General features: G+C 48.0%; 1 pseudogene; it reads right to left on the reverse strand.

Annotated features, from left to right (window-relative positions):
• LOC123729168 (uncharacterized) overlaps positions 1-18,807 on the reverse strand; it is a 792,531-nt pseudogene extending 773,724 nt beyond the window's left edge.
• Positions 18,808-20,014: the final 1,207 nt, after the last annotated feature.

Raw genomic sequence — 20,014 nt, forward strand, 5'->3', positions numbered from 1 at the left:
GCTGGGGGCTGAGGGGGGTCTGTAACAAGCGGCAGTAGTGAGAGACTTATTTCTGGAAAGGTGGATTTTTAAAATTAGAAACTTGAACTGTTTGGGCACAGACCTGGATAGCATGACAGAACTCTGCAGGCTGTTTCTGCAGTAGATTGAAAATCCACCCCCTTTGGCAGTTCTATCTTGGCGGAAAATGTTATAGTTGGGGAAGGAAATTTCAGAATTTTTGGTGGCCTTCCTAAGCCAGGATTCAGACATGGCTAGGACATCAGGGTTGGCGGAGTGTGCTAAAGCAGTGAGAAAAAAATCTTAACATGCATGAAACCAAGGCTTTTACGGTTACAGAAGTCAACAAATGATAGTGCCTGGGGAATAGGAGTGGAACTGGGGGCTACAGTGCCTGGGTTAACCTCTACATCACCAGAGGAACAGAGGAGGAGTAGGATAAGGGTACGGCTAAAGGCTATAAGAACTGGTCATCTAGTGCGTTGGGGACAGAGAATAAAAGGAGAAGATTTCTGGGTGTGGTAGAATAGATTCAAGGCATAATGTACAGACAATGGTATGGTAGGATGTGAGTACAGTGGAGGTAAACCTATGCGTTGCGTGATGATGAGAGAGGTTTCGTCTCTGGAGGCATCAATTAACGTAGGTGAGGTCTCCGCATGTATGTTGGGTGGGACGAAAGAGCTATCTAAGGCAATTTGAGCTGGACTGAGAGCTCTACAGTGAAATAAAGCATAGAAAGGGAGGTAGTCTTGGTAACTGGGAGCACAATGAAAGGCAGAGAGTTGGAAGAGTTGGAAGAGTTTATCCAGACGTCTGGATAAACTCTTCCAACTCTCTGCCTTTCATTGTGCTCCCAGTTACCAAGACTACCTCCCTTCCTATGCCTTCCACAACACCTGTATTGAAAGATGTCTATCTTAACACATTGTGTCACTGTTAGTGATGTTTAGTGAATTGCTGTATTTCTGCAGTATTGCTACATTAAAAGATCACATGAGATTAACAGGCCACAACAAATAGCATTCAACTAACTTTGACAGCTGAACTGTCACAAATAAAGAGATATAAACCACTCAGAGACAGAAGGCTTGGCGAAGGTCCACGTTGATAGAAACCTTGTCTGTCTTTCATCGTTTAAAAGCAATTTAGTGAGCTGGGTCCATGCCTGTTCTGAATACCACAAGTGTAGACTTCACCGTGAAATGCTTATTTACGAGCCCTTTCCCAACAATGCAGTTAAAAAGTAGGAAAATATAAATAAAATAGTAACACTATAAAATAATAATAACGAGGCTATATACAGGCTATATTCAAGGAGTACCGGTACCGAGTCAGTGGACTGGGGTACGAGGTAGTTGGGGTGATTGATTGAGGTAATATGTACTTGTAGGTTTGGTTAGGTGATTGATTGAGGTAATATGTACTTATAGGTTTGGTAAGGTGATTGATTGAGGTAATATGTACTTGTATGTAGGGGGTGAAAAGCAGAAAGTCCAGGTATCCGCTTAATTAAATGTTCAGCAATCTAATGGCTTTGGAGTAGAAGCTGTTCAGGAGCCTTCTGGTCCCAGACCTGGCGCTCTGGTACCGCTTGCAGTGCGGTAGCAGAGAGAACAGACTGACTTGGGTGGCTGGAGTCTTTGACAATTTTTAGGTCATTCCTCTGGCACCGCGTGGAATGAAGTTGTAGACAAGGATGGGAAGTGCAGCAAAATATTCGAATATTAGAATAGTGAAACTTCAAAATGCCCATCCCTACCAGCTATATAACAAACACCAAGCCTTAACCTGAACAACCTCTCACTCACACAAATTATTTCCTGTCGCCAGAGGAATCTTTTTTTAAACCACAGTCATTTCTTCCAACCAGTCTCTTTGTCCAACATGGACTGTCACCGTGTAATCCCCAGAAAAGCTCAAATGGACAGTTCACTTCACAGACACTCATATCTAGAGGCCAGTCGTGACATTTACAAAACTCATCGCTCGCGTCTCTCCATTTTCTTCTTTCCTCTTTTCTTCCTCCATATTGATAGCAGTGTGTCTAGGTCCAGTCCGCCAGCCAGGCCGTCAGAGGAAACACAGTAGCTTTCATTAATAGACCTGATGACTTGTGAACCTGAGAGATGATCAACTGGATGACCCCCAACAGAGGGTCCTCACTCCTAACCACATGAAACAGCTTTCACAGGTTTTCTGACGGATCGATAGCTAGACTTCAAAGACTACAGGAGAGAGAGGAAATGAGAGTACACAAACACACAGAGGGAAGAGAGAGGAAAATAAAGAACAGGAGAGAAACAGGAGGGAGAGAGAGGAAGAGGTGAGAGAGAGGGGGAAGGAGACCTAAGAGAGTGAGAGAGGGGGTAATAAATTGAGGTGAATGAGAGACAGGGAGAAGTGTAAGGTATATGAAAGAGGGTAAGAAGGAAAGGGAGAGCAAGGGGAGAAAAGAAGGGATGTGGGAGTCTGGGAGGTGAGGGAAAGGGAGAGTCTGGGAGGTGAGGGAAAGGGGGAGTCTGGGAGGTGAGGGAAAGGGGGAGTCTGGGAGGTGAGGGAAACGGGGAAAATGGTGCCAATTTGGGGAGTGGGGGGGGGGGGGCATCCAACAACCTGCTCCCCTGTGTTGGGAGATAGAGATGGTAATCATTACAAGGACCAGCTTCCCATCAGCTCAGAAACACATCAGATCTAACTGGTGGTTACCTCAATGATAGACAACCACAGAGAGAGAGAGGCAGAGAGACACAGAGAGAGATAACATGGGGAAGAGATAAAATGAGGGGTGAGAGAGAGAGAGAGAGAGAGAGACAGAGACAGAGGAGACAAAGACAGAGAGAGAGTGATAACATGGGGGGAGAAAATGAGGCGGTGAGAGAGACAGACACAGAGAGTGAGAGAGAGATAACATGGGGGAGAGAGAGAAAATGAGGGGTGAGAGAGAGAGAGACAGAGACACAGAGAGAGAGTGAGTCAGTTCCTGTCCTTTGTAATCCTTCATGTCCAGTAGCGAGTAATGTCACATCATCCCAACAACATGTTCCAGCCAAAGTAGACACATCGTCCATGTCACACAGACAGGAGACTGTCACTGGGTGTCACGTCCTGACCAGCAGATGGAGCTATTGTATTAGTTTTGGGGTCAGGACGTGGCAGTTTTTGTGTATGTGAATGATTGTGTTGTTGATTGGGACTTCCAATTGAAGGCAGGTGTGTTGAGTTGCCTTTGATTGGAAGTCCTATATAGGTGTGTGTGTTTTTCTTTGGGGTTGTGGGTGGTTGTTTTTGCACTGCGTTTAACCTCTCTAGGCTAGGCGGGACGAATTCGTCCCACCTACGTAACAGCCACTGCTATCCTGTGGCGCGATTTTCAAAACCTTAAAAATCCTATTACTTCAATTTCTCAAACATATGACTATTTTACAGCCATTTAAAGACAAGACTCTCGTTAATCTAACCACACTGTCCGATTTCAAAAAGGCTTTACAACGAAAGCAAAACATTAGATTATGTCAGCAGAGTACCAAGCCAGAAATAATCAGACACCCATTTTTCAAGCCAGCATATAATGTCACCAAAACCCAGAAGACAGCTAAATGCAGCACTCACCTTTGATGATCTTCATCAGATGACAACCCTAGGACATTATGTTATACAATACATGCATGTTTTGTTCAATCAAGTTCATATTTATATCAAAAACCAGCTTTTTACATTAGCATGTGACGTTCAGAACTAGCATACCCCCCGCAAACTTCCGGGGAATTCGCTAACATTTTACTAAATTACTCACGATAAACGTTCACAAAAAGCATAACAATTATTTTAAGACTTATAGATACAGACCTCCTCTATGCACTCGATATGTCCGATTTTAAAATAGCTTTTTGGTGAAAGCACATTTTGCAATATTCTAAGTACATAGCCCAGGCATCACGGGCTCGCTATTTAGACACCCGGCAAGTTTAGCACTCACCATAATCATATTTACTATTATAAAAGTTTCATTACCTTTTGTTGTCTTCGTCAGAATACACACCCAGGACTGCTACTTCAATAACAAATGTTGGTTTGGTCCAAAATAATCCATCGTTATATCCGAATAGCGGCGTTTTGTTCGTGCGTTCCAGACACTATCCGAAATAGTAAAGAAGTGTCATGCGCATGGCGCAATTCGTGACAATAAAATTCTAAGTATGCCATTACCGTACTTCGAAGCATGTCAACCGCTGTTTAAAATCAATTTTTACGACATTTTTCTCGTAGAAAAGCGATAATATTCCGACAGGGAATCTCCTTTTCGGCAAACAGAGGAAAAAATCCCAAAGGCGGGGGCGGTCGGGGTCACGCGCATAAGCCAGTGTCTCTTGATCGGCCACTTGAGAAAGGCGATAATGTGTTTCAGCCTGGGGCTGGAATGACGACATTCTGTTTTTTCCCGGGCTCTGAGCGCCTATGGACGACGTGGGAAGTGTCACGTTAGAGCAGAGATCCTTAGTAAATGATAGAGATGGAAAAGAAGTTCAACAAATGGTCAGACAGGCCACTTCCTGTAAAGGAATCTCTCAGGTTTTGACCTGCCATTTGAGTTCTGTTATACTCACAGACACCATTCAAACAGTTTTAGAAAATTTAGGGTGTTTTCTATCCATATGTAATAAGTATATGCATATTCTAGTTACTGGGTAGGAGTGGTAACCAGATTAAATCGGGTATGTTTTTTATCCAGCCGTGTCAATGCTGCCCCCTAGCCCTAACAGGTTAATAGCCTGCAGAACTGTTGCTGTTGTCACCTTTATTGTTTTGTTAAGTGGATGCTTTACTCCTTTTTTAGGAAATTAAATATGAGTATTCACATACCTGCTGCGCCTTGGTCTTCTCTCCATGACAACTTCTGTTACAGAACCACCCACCAAAGGACCAAGCAGCAGAAGAGGAGGAAGCCACGGGAGAAAGAAATGGAGGAATGGACCTGGCAGGACGAAAGACAATTCTTGGAGGACAAGTTAAGGGAGCTAAGGGAACCCGAGAGGCAGCCCCAAGATTTTTTTTTGGGGGGGGGCACACGGGTAGTTTGGCCAGGCCAGGGAAGAGCCGTAAGCCAGCTACCCGTGACTACAGGGAGGTGTGTATGAGGTGGAGGGCGCCATGTTGCACTGAGGTACGCACCATCTCACCTATACGGACGCACAGCCCAGTCCGTCCAGTACCAGCCCCACGCATCAGGAGTCTAGTGCGTCAGCCCAGCCTCGCCAGTCGTAAGTCACCAGAGCTGCCCGCCAGTCGTAAGTCACCAGAGTGGCCAGACTGCCCGGATCTGCCAGAGTGGCCAGACTGCCCGGATCTGCCAGAGTGGCCAGACTGCCCGGATCTGCCAGAGGTGCCCGCCTGCCCGGATCTGCCAGGGTGCCCTGCCTGTCCTCCGGCCCAGCCCGAGTGGCCCTCCTGCCCTCCGGCCCAGCCCGAGTGGCCCTCCTGTCCTCCGGCCCAGCCCGAGTGGCCCTCCTGCCCTCCGGCCCAGCCCGAGTGGCCCTCCTGCCCTCCGGCCCAGCCCGAGTGGCCCTCCTGCCCTCCGGCCCAGCCCGAGTGGCCCTCCGGTCCTCCGGCCCAGCCCGAGTGGCCCGCCTGTCCTCCGGCCCAGCCCGAGTGGTCCCTCTGCCAGGGTCAGCCCGAGTGGCCCGTCTGCCCGGTGCAGCTATCGGCGCCACCAAAGTGGGCGACGCCGAAGGTGGAGCAAGGTCCATGTCCTGCACCTGAGCCACCTCCAGGATAGATGGGTTGGGGAGGGAGGGTGTAGCACAGTGCCGTCGGTGACGGCAGCCACCCTCCCTTCCCTCCCTTATTGTTTAGGGATTATTGTTTATGGGTTTTTTGTTGGTGTTTTCTGTTGGTAGGTGCATTCCGGGGTCTGCACCTTGAGGGGGGAGGGGGGTACTGTCACGTCCTGACCAGCAGATGGAGCTATTGTATTCGTTTTGGGGTCAGGACGTGGCAGTTTTTGTGTATGTGAATGATTGTGTTGTTGATTGGGACTTCCAATTGAAGGCAGGTGTGTTGAGTTGCCTTTGATTGGAAGTCCTATATAGGTGTGTGTGTTTTTCTTTGGGGTTGTGGGTGGTTGTTTTTGCACTGCGTTTAATAGCCTGCAGAACTGTTGCTGTTGTCACCTTTATTGTTTTGTTAAGTGGATGCTTTACTCCTTTTTTTAAAATTAAATATGAGTATTCACATACCTGCTGCGCCTTGGTCTTCTCTCCATGACAACTTCTGTTACACTGGGATGTTTTCTCTGGGAGGGAAGAAGGCTGGCTGTGGAGAGCGTTCCTCCAGTCCGTCGGTCCTACTTATCTCTAATCATTACAAAATACTTCCTGGGACAAGCTTTCCAAGAGTGTACATTTTGTCCAGCCTTTCCCATGTGTCTCCCTGTGTTTAAACTAACCAGTTGGGTGTTGTGTCAGAACAGATTTCCTAGAACTAAGAATATTCATTACCTGTTCCCCTGGTCTGCCTTTGTTCTGGCCAGTTAAATCTGATGTAGCAAAAATTACACAGATCACTTTAACTACAATGTAATGTTCACAAACTTTCAGCCTATCAGGGAGGGAGATGAGGTATCTGTGACTGACCAATGGCTAAACAGACGCCATTCAATGTGACACCTCATCACCCAGAGTGTTCTGAGGTCCGTGTTCTGAGGTCCGTGTTCTGAGGTCCGTGTTCTGAGGTCCGTGTTCTGAGGTCCGTGTTCTGTGGTCCGCGTTCTGTGGTCCGCGTTCTGTGGTCCGTGGTCCGTGGTCTGAGTTCTATTCACACAAATATAGCTGTCACACTCCACCCTCTGACAAGCTGGGAGGATTAGCCAAGATGGACAGGTCTCAGGGAAAAAGGAGAGAAATTCACATTTGCGACTAATTAGATCTAAATTGAGGGCACATGGTAATCTATTGTAGGTCATCTCCAAATCCATTTACACTTACACACATTTAAGCTAATTAAAACGGTGTTTAATCAGAACCGTGTGTGTGTGTGTTGGACAGACAGACACATGTTACCAGAAGCAAGTCAGACAGACAGTTCATATTCTATCACCTCACTGGAAAATTAAAACAAAAGTGCTTTGATTCCACCAGGAAAGGAGAGGCGGGAGGGAAATTAAAAGAGAGAGAGAGAGAAAAGTGCCTATGATGCAAAATGTTCCTTAAATTGCGATATACTCGTGTTTAATTTAAGGGACTAATGGAATAGAGTTATTCACGCAGAAGAATGGGTGTGATCTGTTGAGCAGATAGGCCTTGTCTGTATTGCATTTATAAAACTCTCAGCTCAACTTCCAGGCCGTCTCTCTCCTAGGACACATTAATATGATGATGAGGAGGAGTTTGGTATTCTGTAAGTCTTTATCCTTTGAGGCAGACAGAGAGAGAACAGAATATGGCAAATCAACAAGAGCTCAAAACGAGGTCTGAAAACAGACAACAACAAATCGCTACAACTCTGAGAGTCTAACTATGAACAAGTCAAATAGGAGAACACAAACAGACTTTTATTCTTTACAGGTGATCCCAACATCTCTTTAAAAACCCACTTTCTTTTTTTAAGTTCTCTTTTCTTCTTCCCACGGCGCAGCATAGCAGAGAGAAACGTTAAGCCAGTTCAAACCAGCCAGTTCACCTTGTTCTGTGTGGACACAGAGAGCCGTCAGGGAGAAGAGAGAGAAAAAGAGAGCGTGGTTGCAGGGAAGAGAGCGAGAAATAGTGAGAGAAAAAGAGATAGAGACCCAAACATCAGAGCTTCACCTGAGGAACTCAGAAATCACTGGAGCCCAAAAATAGCTGTTCTCTGAGTCTGTTCAGACTCCTTTGGCCAACACCCACAGCCAGCCAGCTCTGGCTAACCAGTTGAGGTCTGACAGGGAAACTGAAGGTGGGAGCTGGCTAACCAGTTGAGATCTGACAGGGAAACTGAAGGTGTGAGCTGGCTAACCAGTTGAGATCTGACAGGGAAACTGACAGTGGGAGCTGGCTAACCAGTTGAGATCTGACAGGGAAACGGAAGGTGGGAGTTGGCTAACCAGTTGAGATCTGACAGGGAAACGGAAGGTGGGAGCTGGCTAACCAGTTGAGATCTGACAGGGAAACTGAAGGTGGGAGCTGGCTAACCAGTTGAGATCTGACAGGGAAACTGAAGGTGGGAGCTGGCTAACCAGTTGAGATCTGACAGGGAAACGGAAGGTGGGAGACAGAAGATACTCTAGGCTAGTCGCACAGGCCACGACATTATTCCTAACCTATGTTTATACACACTGAAGAATAGTCCTTCTTACAACACCCATAGAATAGGCTAGCTAGATACAGAAACTGTCTGCTTTACCAGCTTATTGTGGCAGACTCCCTTCATAAAAATATTAAAGTGAAACACTTACAGACTATACACTGCATGTTCTGATGAGAGCAGGAAGCCTTGAGCCACAGAGGAGATAAACCACCAGCAGAATATGATAGAGAGAGAGAGAGAGAGAGAAAGAGAGAGCGAGAGAAAGAGAGAGGAGAGAGACCGCACAGAAACATCCTCCAGCTTTTTAATTATTCAATTAGAAGAAAGCCAGAAAGAGGGGAGGAGGAGGAACAGAGCGAGTGAGGGATCATCTCCAATCCTCATTGATTGAAAGAGAGAGACAGGATCCTGTTACATTACATTTGGGAGAAGAGAGTGGAGGCAAGAAAAGAGATGGGGAAAGGGAGGCATGAGAGAGAGCGAGAGAGGGAGCGAGAGAGAGAGAGAGCGAGGGAGCGAGAGAGAGGGAGCGAGAGAGAGCGACAGAGGGAGACAGAGGGAGAGAGAGAGAGACAGAGGGAGACAGAGAGAGACAGAGAGAGACAGAGGGAGCAAGAGAGAGAGGGAGCGAGAGAGAGGGGGGAGCGAGAGAGAGAGGGGAGCGAGAGAGAGAGAGGGAGCGAGAGAGAGCGCGAGAGAGAGAGTGAGAGAGAGCGGGAGCGAGAGAGAGAGAGAGAGATAGGGAGTGAGAGAGGGAGCGAGAGAGGGAGAGGGAGCAAGAGAGGGAGGAAGAGAGGGAGAGGGACCGAGAGAGGGAGAGAGGGAGCGAGAGAGATCGCGAGAGAGAGTGAGAGAGAGCGGGAGCGAGAGAGATAGGGAGTGAGAGAGGGAGCGAGAGAGGGAGAGGGAGCGAGAGAGGGAGGAAGAGAGGGAGAGGGACCGAGAGAGGGAGAGAGGGAGTGCGAGAGGGAGCGAGAGAGGGAGAGGGTGCGAGAGAGGGAGGAAGAGGGGGAGAGGGACCGAGAGAGGGAGAGAGGGAGCGCGAGAGAGAGGGAGCGAGAGAGAGAGAGAGAGCGAGTGAGAGAGAGAGGGAGGGGAGCGAGAGCTAGAGGGAGAGAGCGAGAGCGAGAGGGAGTGAGAGGGAGTGAGAGAGAGTGAGAGAGAGCGAGAGAGAGCGAGAGAGAGCGAGAGAGAGAAAGAGCGAGAAAGGGAGAGAGGGGAGCGAGAGCGAGAGAGAGGGAGCGAGAGAGAGAGGGAGCGAGAGAGAGAGGGAGCGAGAGAGAGAGGGAGCGAGAGAGAGAGATAGGGAGTGAGAGAGAGAGATAGGGAGCGAGAGAGAGAGAGAGAGAGAGAGGGAGCGAGAGAGAGGGGGAGAGGGAGCAAGAGAGCGAGAAAGAGAGCGAGAGAGGGAGGGGAGCGAGAGAGAGAGAGAGAGAGAGAGGGAGGGGAGCAAGAGCGAGAGGGAGCGAGAGAGAGGGAGGGAGGGGAGAGAGAGAGAGCGGGAGCGAGAGAGAACGAGAGAGAACGAGAGAGAGGGAGAAGAGAGAGAGAGAACGAGTGAGAGAGGAAGAGCGAGAAAGGGAGAGAGGGAGCGAGAAGCGAGAAAGGGAGGGAGAGGGAGCGAGAGAGAGAGAGAGAGCGAGAGAGAGAGCGAGAGGGAGGGGAGCGAGCGAGAGGGAGGGAGGGAGGGCGAGGGAGAGAGAGAGAGGGAGAAGGAGTGAGAGAGAGAGCAAGAGAGAGAGGGAGCGAGAGAGAGAGAGATAGGGAGCGAGAGAGAGAGAGAGAGGGAACGAGAGGGAGTGAGAGGGAGCGAGAGAGATGATAGAGAGAGAGATGGAGCGAGAGAGATGGTAGAGAGAGATGGAGCAAGAGAGAGAGAGCGAGAGAGAGGGGAGCAAGAGCGAGCGCGAGAGGGAGGGAGGGGAGAGAGAGAGAGGGGGAGAGGGAGTGAGAGAGCGAGAGAGACGGAGCGAGAGAGAGCGAGAGGGATAGGGAGCGAGAGAGAGAGGGAGCGAGAGAGAGAGAGGGAGTGAGAGAGAGCGAGAGAGAGATAGGGAGCGAGAGAGAGTGAGAGAGAGGGAGCGAGAGAGAGAGAGGGAGTGAGAGAGAGCGAGAGAGATAGGGAGCGAGAGAGATAGGGAGCGAGAGAGATAGGGAGCGAGAGATAGGGAGCGAGAGAGATAGGGATCGAGAGAGAGGCAGGGGAGCAAGAGAGAGAGGGAGAGAGGGAGCGAGAAGCGAGAGAGAGGGAGCAAGGGAGCGAGAGGGAGCGAGAGAGAGAGCGAGAGAGAGGGAGGGGAGCGAGAGAGAGGGAGGGGAGCGAGAGAGAGAGAGAGAGCGAGAGGGAGGGAGCGATTTGAGGGAGGGAGAGGGAGTGAGAGAGAGAGAGAGATCGAGAGAGAGAGAGAGAGAGAGAGAGAGAGGGAGCGAGAGAGGGAGAGAGGGAGCGAGAGAGGGTGCGAGAGACAGAGAGAGAGAGAGAGAGATGGAGCGAGAGAGAGATGGAGCGAGAGAGATGGAGCGAGAGAGATGGTAGAGAAAGATGGAGCGAGAGAGAGAGATGGGGCGAGAGAGAGAGATGGAGAGAGAGAGATGGAGTGAGAGAGACAGAGATGGAGCGAGAGATTGAGAGAGAGATGGTAGAGAGATAGAGAGAGAGAGACAGAGATAGAGATGGAGCGAGAGAGATGGTAGAGAGATGGAGCGAGAGAGAGATAGAGAGAGAGACGGAGAGAGAGATGGAGAGAGAGACAGAGATAGAGAGACGGAGAGAGAGATGGAGAGAGAGACGGAGAGAGAGATGGAGAGAGAGACAGAGAGAGAGATGGAGAGAGAGAGAGAGATGGTAGAGCCGAAGACCTCTATTGAAAAGGAGTTACAGAATTGGATCTGTCAGTGAGTGAACAGACGTTGTGATAAAGATGTTTTGTAAATACTTCAGATGTCAGAGTAGACCTGCTGGTGCCTGACCTCCTAACCCCACAGGACAGAGGAAAGTGTACACTAGTGTTGCACGGTATACCCAAACTTCTGTACTTTTTTCGATACTAGAACATGAAAAACAGTTTGGTAATAGAATTTGTGTTACTTTCGGTACTTCTGTCAAATGTATCTCACGTCATCTATCAGCGCAGCCGATATCCCCTTATACACAAGCTAAGGTTAGGGTTATGCATAAGGTTAGCAGTGTGGTTAAGGTTAGGGTTGAGGGTTAGGTTTAAAATCAGATTTGAAGAAGATAAATTGTAGAAATAGGCGGGGTTTATGACTTTGTGGCTGTGGTAACTAGTGACGACCCTACTTTGCACTTTGCAAAAGTGCAATTTTGAATTGGTTAGTCTTGGCTAATAACCCCCCTAAACATAGGCTCACCACTTTGCACTTTTCTGTTCTATTTTATATCACAGTTCTTTTCCATTTTTTTTACTATAAAATAAGTGTGTCTTGACTGTGATAAGGGCTCGGCAAATAGCAGCAGTCTGCTAAATGAACAAAACAAGGCTGTGCCATTGCACAGCCATAGACTTCTACAAGCAAGCGCCACTGCTGAGGTTACTGCCTTTTAATAGATTGTGTTCCACAATATAATATAACCAGTTAATATTACGCTCTGAATTAATGACTCTTAAAATGGCACTTGTTTTTTTATTCACCGAATATATATGGAGCAATTTAGCAATTAGGATTTGTAATCTGTAATGGTTATGATAAATTAGGCATTGTTGCACACTGTTGGCATATGGATAAATCAGCACATGTTTTTTCCCCAGTGCGGGCCTTGTGTTAAAAAAAAAGCTGAATTTTTGGGGAGTCATTTCATTTATCATAACCATTACATACAAGTACTCCAACAGTCAAAAAATGTCAAATTCCCACCCCTAACTCATAGCCAACTAAATTCTCTCCTCAAAACATTTTATAGGCTAGATTCCTTAGGGCATATAGGACAGGCTAGTCAATATGTTTATCCTCAGCCCACACTAAATGTCTGCAAATGGAAATACTTGAATCCAGTTTTGTAGCTAAACACAGGAGACAACATGAAAACCAGCAGCTTAACTCTAATCCAGAGATAAGGACACTTGTCCCTAAACCTACAAGACAACTGTAAATAATTCACCTTGCCCACTTTCCTTTTTAACGAGGTGAAATCAATGCTTTAATCTGGTCCTACATTTCTCATTAGAAAAGATATCGTGCTATTAAATTTGATTTCTCAAAACAGTTGGGGAGAGAAGCCCCAGTGAGATAATGAGAGTCTTCTACGGAGGGGAGAGAGGGATGTTTCCCTGGCCTTCTTAATAGCAGGCCAAATTAATGACAATATCCGGCCAACACAATGAGTGCGGCTAGACATAACAACTCCTAAAAATATTCACAACCCATTTCTCTCTAGCACAATATAAAGAGGAAGCCAGAAAACTTCTCAGCAATCTAACGTCTGAAAAATGACTGTCTGAAATTGATCCTGCAGCATTATAAATATTATTAGCGCCGAAATGAATCTCTCACCTCACTATAATCCCTATTTTCATAACTATTATGGTGATGAATGAGATTTTAACAAACTATTGTTAAACAAGCTATTGTTAAACAACTTTAAGTGGAACTAATTAATCAAGAGCATAATCAACCTGAGAGGAGAGAGAATATTTAGAGGAAAGGAAGACAAATGCATTAGGTTAGAGAATAATGAGGATTATGATGCAATGCTGGAAGGCCTAGATAGACTTGGAAACAGAAGTCAATTGCACATCTCAGTACATACAGTACATATTCAGGAAAGCTTTTCATGGAACTGACAAATGTAGAGGATTCTAGCCGGCCACTGTGGCTTAGTTAAAATCATTAAAAAAATTATCTGACCTCATAGTGTAAGACCTGTTGACTGTCCATGTTCAGTAGTGGAGGAACAGTGACCTCCAGTGGTGGAGGAGAGACACTGTCAGGGATCGTTCAGAAATTACACTGGGAACAGTGCATTACTGCCGAGTGCCGAGACAACATGTAAAACTGGGTAGGCTATACAATAAACAGTCCTCAAGTGTTCTAGTCATTCCTTGTCTTTTTGATAGCCTACTTTGGGAAAGAAGTGGACATAAATGTAAAATGTCCAACAAGCTTTTGGGGCCAGAGATTCAGGAAGTCAGGATGTCCAAATCCCCTGCAGAAGAGGAACACAACCTCGACACCTGCAGAGTAATGGTGTCTAACGAAAGTGACCAAGACTCCACCCCAACACAACCAGCTAATACAGGAAGCTAGCTCAGAGATCACGGGGGGGGGTGTGTGTGTGTGTGTGTGTGTGTGTGTGTGTGTGTGTGTGTGTGTGTGTGTGTGTGTGTGTGTGTGTGTGTGTGTGTGTGTGTGTGTGTGTGTGTGTGTGTGTGTGTGTGTGTGGTGGTGGTGGTGGTGAGTGTGTGAGTGAGTGAGTGAGTGAGTGAGTGAGTGAGTGAGTGAGTGAGTGAGTGAGTGAGTGAGTGAGTGAGAGAGAGAATGTAAAATCACAGCAGTGGATCCGGGGGGTATTCATTATAAAGCCAGCATTGTCAGCTGGCCTGGCACACAACCCCAAGGTGTTGAATATTCATATTTACTTGTTGTGTTTATGCAGACCCCCCACCCCCTGTCATCACACTGCACTCTAACAGGGACTGTCCCCAAAACACCCTGAAACCACCAGCCCAAACACACAGCAACAATCATACACACATACAGTCGTGGCCAAAAGTTTTGAGAATGACACAAGTATTAATTTTCACAAAGTCTGCTGCCTCAGTTTGTATGATGGCAATTTGCATATACTCCAGAATGTTATGAAGAGTGATCAGATGAATTGCAATTAATTGCAACGTCCCTCTTTGCAATGCAAATGAACTGAATCCCAAAAAAACATTTCCACTGAATTTCAGCCCTGCCACAACAGGACCAGCTGACATCATGTCAGTGATTCTCTCGTTAACACAGGTGTGAGTGATGAGGAGGACAAGGCTGGAGATCACGCTGTCATGCTGATTGAGTTCGAATAACAGACTGGAAGCTTCAAAAGGAGGGTGGTGCTCGGAATCATTGTTCTTCCTCTATCAACCATGGTTACCTGCAAGGAAACACGTGCCGTCATCATTGCACAAAAAGGGCTTCACAGGCAAGGATATTTCTGCCAGTAAGATTGCACCTAAATCAACCATTCATTGGATCATCAAGAACTTCAAGGAGAGCGGTTCAATTGTTGTGAAGAAGGCTTCAGGGCGCCCAAGAAAGTCCAGCAAGCGCCAGGACCGTCTCCTAAAGTTGATTCAGCTGCGGGATCGGGGCACCACCAATACAGAGCTTGCTCAGGAATGGCAGCAGGCAGGTGTGAGTGCATCTGCACACACAGTGAAGCGAAGACTTTTGGAGGATGGCCTGATGTCAAGAAGGGCTGCAAAGATGCCACTTTTCTCTAGGAAAAACATCAGGGACAGACTGATATTCTGCAAAAGGTACAGGGATTGGACTGCTGAGGACTGGGGTGAAGTCATTTTCTCTGATGAATCCCCATTCCGATTGTTTGGGGCATACGGAAAAAAAGTTTGTCCGGAGAAGACAAGGTGAGCGCTACCATCAGTCCTGTGTCATGCCAACAGTAAAGCATCCTGAGACCATTCATGTGTGGGGTTGCTTCTCAGCCAAGGGAGTGGGCTCACTCACAATTTTGCCTAAGAACACAGCCATGAATAAAGAATGGTACCAACACATCCTCCGAGAGCAACTTCTCCCAACCATCCAGGAACAGTTTTGTGACAAACAATGCCTTTTCCAGCATGATGGAGTACCTTGCCATAAGGCAAAAGTGATAACTAAGTGGCTCGGGGAACAAAACATTGATATTTTGGTTCCATGGCCAGGAAACTCCCAAGACCTTAATCCCATTGAGAACTTGTGGTCAATCCTCAAGAGGCGGGTGAACAAACAAAAACCCACTTATTCTGACAAACTCCAAGCATTGATTATGCAAAAATGAGCTGCCATCAGTCAGGATGTGGCCCAGAAGTTAATTGACAGCATGCCATGGTGGATTGCAGAGGTCTTGAAAAAGAAGGGTCAACACTGCAAATATTGACTCTTTGCATCAACTTCATGTAATTGTCAATAAAAGCCTTTGACACTTATGAAATGCTTGTAGTTATACTTCAGTATTCCATCAGTTATACTCCAGTATTCCATCGGACAAAAATATCTAAAGACACTGAAGCAGCAAACTTTGTGGAAATTAATATTTGTGTCATTCTCAAAACTTTTGGCCACGACTGTACATGTCATCCAAAATGCACACAGTGCTCTCCCTTAGCCTGTGCCTCTTTGCATGTTTTCAACAGATTTTGTTTTGAGTTTGGGATTTGCGTTTTATTTGAAACAGATGTACCACGATCCCAACAGCAAAAATAGCCCACCAACCCACACACAGTAAACACACATCCCAAATGAAGCTGTTACATATTACACGTCACGGAGACACAACTCAACGGTTCTCTAGTAGCCTTTGGGACCTTCCAGAACATTTCCCTGCCCCTTTCATGGGTTAAAGTTAAAACGTGAAGGCAATGTTTCCCCTACCACTACAGAAACAGGGTGTTGGTCTGCCAAGTTCTGCAGACCAACTGGTGTCAACTGAACACTGATGTCGCCTAAGTTCTGGGTAGGGAACTCACCATTTTGTTCCCCTGCATGTAGATTCTCTGCAGCTTGGGACATCCCTTGGCCAGAGACACCATCCCCTCATCAGTTATACTGTAGCACTGGCCCAGGTGGATATTCTTCAGCTTTGAACAGTGCTCTCCCAACTAGTGCCACGAGAGAGGGAGGGGAGGAAGAGAAAAAGAGGGAGAGTAACACTTGTTAGAAATACATTGCAAAACTTGGTTGATCGATTGAGTGGAGAGCGAGAGAGAGGAAGTAAGGGGGAGAAGGGAGGAGAGAGAGAGAACCTTTGAGTGCTTCGTCCGTCAGATTGTCCTGGTTGCCCACATGGACCTTGGCCAGCAGAGGGCAGTGTGAGCCCAGGGTGCTGAGAGACAGGTCACTCAGCTGTTTACAGTGTACCTCTGAAGGCTGGAGCAGTGGGTTGCCAAGGAGCATACACCGTGGTCCTGCACGCCACAACAGTCTGAGATGGTCAACTCCGTCACATTCTGCCTCCGAGATGCTATCTTCACCAGGAGGTCATCATTTACCTGAGGGTGAGAGAGAGAGAGATATTATGGCTCAAGGTAAGGTTTGATGAGAAAGTGGTCCTTATATTCAAATAATAAACTTTTTATAAAATACATGAACATTACAAAAAGAAGAAAACGAAGCCTCCAGTGATGATCCATGGCACGAAGCCTCCAGTGATGATCCATGGCACGGAGCCTGTAGGGATGATCCATGGCCCGGAGCCTGAAGGGATGATCCATGGCACGAAGCCTCCAGTGATGATCCATGGCACAAAGCCTCCAGTGATGATCCATGGCACAAAGCCTCCAGTGATGATCCATGGCACAAAGCCTCCAGTGATGATCCATGGCACAAAGCCTCCAGTGATGATCCATGGCACGAAACCAGTAGTGAGGATCCATGGCACGGAGCCTGCAGCGAAGGTCCCCAGTCCGGAACCTACAGAGACGCTCTCCAGTCCGGAGCCTCCAGCGACGCTCCTCAGCCCGGAGCCTCCAGCGACGCTCCTCAGCCCGGAGCCTCCAGCGACGCTCCTCAGCCCGGAGCCTCCAGCGACGCTCCTCAGCCCGGAGTCTCCAGCGACGCTCCTCAGCCCGGAGCCTCCAGCGACGCTCCTCAGCCCGGAGCCTCCAGCGACGCTCCCCAGCCCGGAGCCTTCAGCGGCGGTCCGCAGCCCGAAGCCTTCAGCGGCAGTCTGCAACCACGAGTCTTCAGCGGCGGTCTGCAACCTAGAGTCTTCAGCGGCGGCCTTTAGCCTAGAGTCTTCATCGGCGGTTGGCGGTAACAAGCTTCCGGCGATGATCCACGGTTTGGTTCCTCCGAACATACAGAAGCGGAGGGATCAGCGGGCGGTGTGGGGGCTACGCCCCGAACCAGAGCCGCCGCCAAGTATAGATGCCCACCCGGACCCTCCCCTATAGATTCAGGTTTGCGGCCGGGAGTCCGCACCTTTGGAGGAGGGGGTACTGTCACGCCCTGACCTGAGAGAGAGTGTTTGTTTCTCTATGTGGTTAGGTCAGGGTGTGGGGTGGGCATTCTATGTTTTGTATTTCTTTGTGTTGGGCCGAGTATGGTTCCTAACCAGAGGCAGCTGTCTATCCTTGTCTCTGATTAGGAACCATACTTAGGCAGCCTGTTTTTCCTTTGGGTTTTGTGGGTAGTTGTTTTCTGTTTTGTTCCTTGTAACCTGACGGAACTGTTGACGGTCGTTTTGTTGTTTTGATTTTGTGTTTTCATTCAAGTAAAATATGACCACTTTACACGCCGCGCCTTGGTCCCCTTTGTACGACCCTCGTTACACATGCGGGCGGAAGGTTGAGGAGTCAGAACTCGGGGGCAGCGAATCGCCATCGAGAGCCATCCCAGAGAAGCCCTCGGTAGTCGAGGAGGAGGAGGGCAGGGGACAGAAGTGGAGTTGGCAGTGGCCAGTCCCAGGGTTAGAGGAGGCATGCCCACCTCATCCTCCGTTCTCCAGCCCTCCCCCAGGGACTCCCCCAGGGACGCGGCTGCTTACAGACGCGGCTGCTTACAGAAAGCACTTTCGCACCGCCGCACACTTCCTCTTACACACCTAAGAGAGAAAGAAGGATCAGACACAGACCACCGAGAACCACATGAAGAGGGATTAGACGGATGATATTAGAAGCGACACCAGGACGTATTATGGTACTGGAGCAAACTGTTCAGACAGTGCCTGGTGATTTTCATCTTTGATCTGTAATCAGGGACTGATTTAAACCTGGGATATCAAGTCAATGGATACTCTGGCCAATCAATGACATAATTAAACAATGAACTATTTCAGCAGCACTATAAATAAACCCTTGGTAGTTTCTCAACATCTCAGCGTAGTCACTGTCACTACTAGCCACAGACATGGGCACAGCTACAGCTAGCACTGGAACGCCTGCACTCTGGAACAGCGCTGGGATCAGCTTAGCCGGCCGGCACAGCCGACAGTAGACTCCTCCCCTGGCCCTCCCAGATAGCTAGTTCCCGTGGCGACAGCAGGAACTTGGCACAGTCCTCAGGGGAAGTGAGAGCAGCGTATCGCCCGGCGAGCTTCGAGGCGGCTGCTGCTCCAATTCCAACATTTCAGATTCCTCCGCTTACGGTACCACTTGTGTTACTATGACAACGTCCTCCAATTCCGATGCCACCATTGACGCCGTTCTCTAACTGGTCATCGTCGAGGCCCCCGCTGTTGTTGTGGACGATGAAGCAGAGCATGCACAGCCCCTGAAGGAAGCAGTTCCTCCTCTTCTTCTTGTGGCGCAGCTTGCACATACTCTTCTTCAGGCGGTAACCATTTTTCGAGAGAAGATGGCCCATATAGATGAGACTCTGGGTAGGGAAAGAGAGAAGGGCATAAATTAACAGAATTTAACACACCACTTTATATTAAACTCTACAGATGATAGATCTCCTCCACACAAGACATATCTAACAGCTAAACAGGGGTCTAAAAGACTCCATTATCCTAATTAAACTGGAACAACATATTTCCACAAATGTTGTTACTAGTGCAGGCTAATTAAGACTGCAGCGCCACACAGGTATATAAAAAAAAACACTTTAAAAGTGTTACCAAAGACTGTTACGAAGGTTGCTAAACCAAAATGTCTGCCTTTGAAATGTGACCCAGATGAAATTGGGCTATTCAGAGCCGGAACACCATCTACGGGGATAGACAAGTGTGATTCCAGTGAGTCTAACTCGAGACCCAGAAACGGAATGCGCTGAGATGAAGTCAGGCAGCTCTTTTTCTATTTTCTATGAAGCCCAGAGACTGAGTATGGGAGACCAGAATGTATGCGTGTAACACTGCTTGCCCCCAGCCGATCAAATGTAATAGCCAGTGGCTTGTGAGCATTCTGAATTCATAGACTCGGACGTGCTTGCTGAGGACACATAAATCTAGAACGGGGTGTCCAAGTCCCGACCCCTTCTCGGAACCAGGAAATACCGACTGTACCAGCCGTTCTGGATCCGACATAGACACCACTCGGATTAGCCGCGTCTGGAGACCGGAGGATATTCCTTCTCTCAAAATGGGCACTGAGGCCTTGGTAACAGTCGACGTGAGGACACAGCAGAAGTGTTGGGGGAAGCACAACAAACTGTAGCCTGTACCCCAAATTCACTGCTCGCATGATCCAAAGCAACAGTGCGCATGTGTGCCATTGGTTGGAGCAGACAGCGAGCCTCCAGTCAAGTGCCATCTGAAGATGTGGGATGCTACGTTGTGGACTGGGGGAGATTGGTTCTTTTTCCCATTCCACCACGTGTCTGAATGTGGAGAAGCGACACTTGACACTGGAACTTTGTTTTGACCAAGTGTGTTTATGCACCAAGGTTTGCCTAAAAAAAAAGACCCATGGAAAGACCGCTATCATGAAGGTTATCATACCCAAAAGGCAAAGGTACCGGTGCCACACCACCTTGCAACAATCAATCAAATGTATTTATAAAACCCTTTTTACATTAGCAGATGTCACAAAGTGCTATACAGAAACCCAGCCTAAAACCCCAAACAGCA

Source organism: Salmo salar, chromosome 20 (assembly GCF_965601325.2).
Source record: "Salmo salar chromosome 20, fSalSal1, whole genome shotgun sequence".
In the NCBI taxonomy this organism is placed as follows: domain Eukaryota; kingdom Metazoa; phylum Chordata; class Actinopteri; order Salmoniformes; family Salmonidae; genus Salmo; species Salmo salar.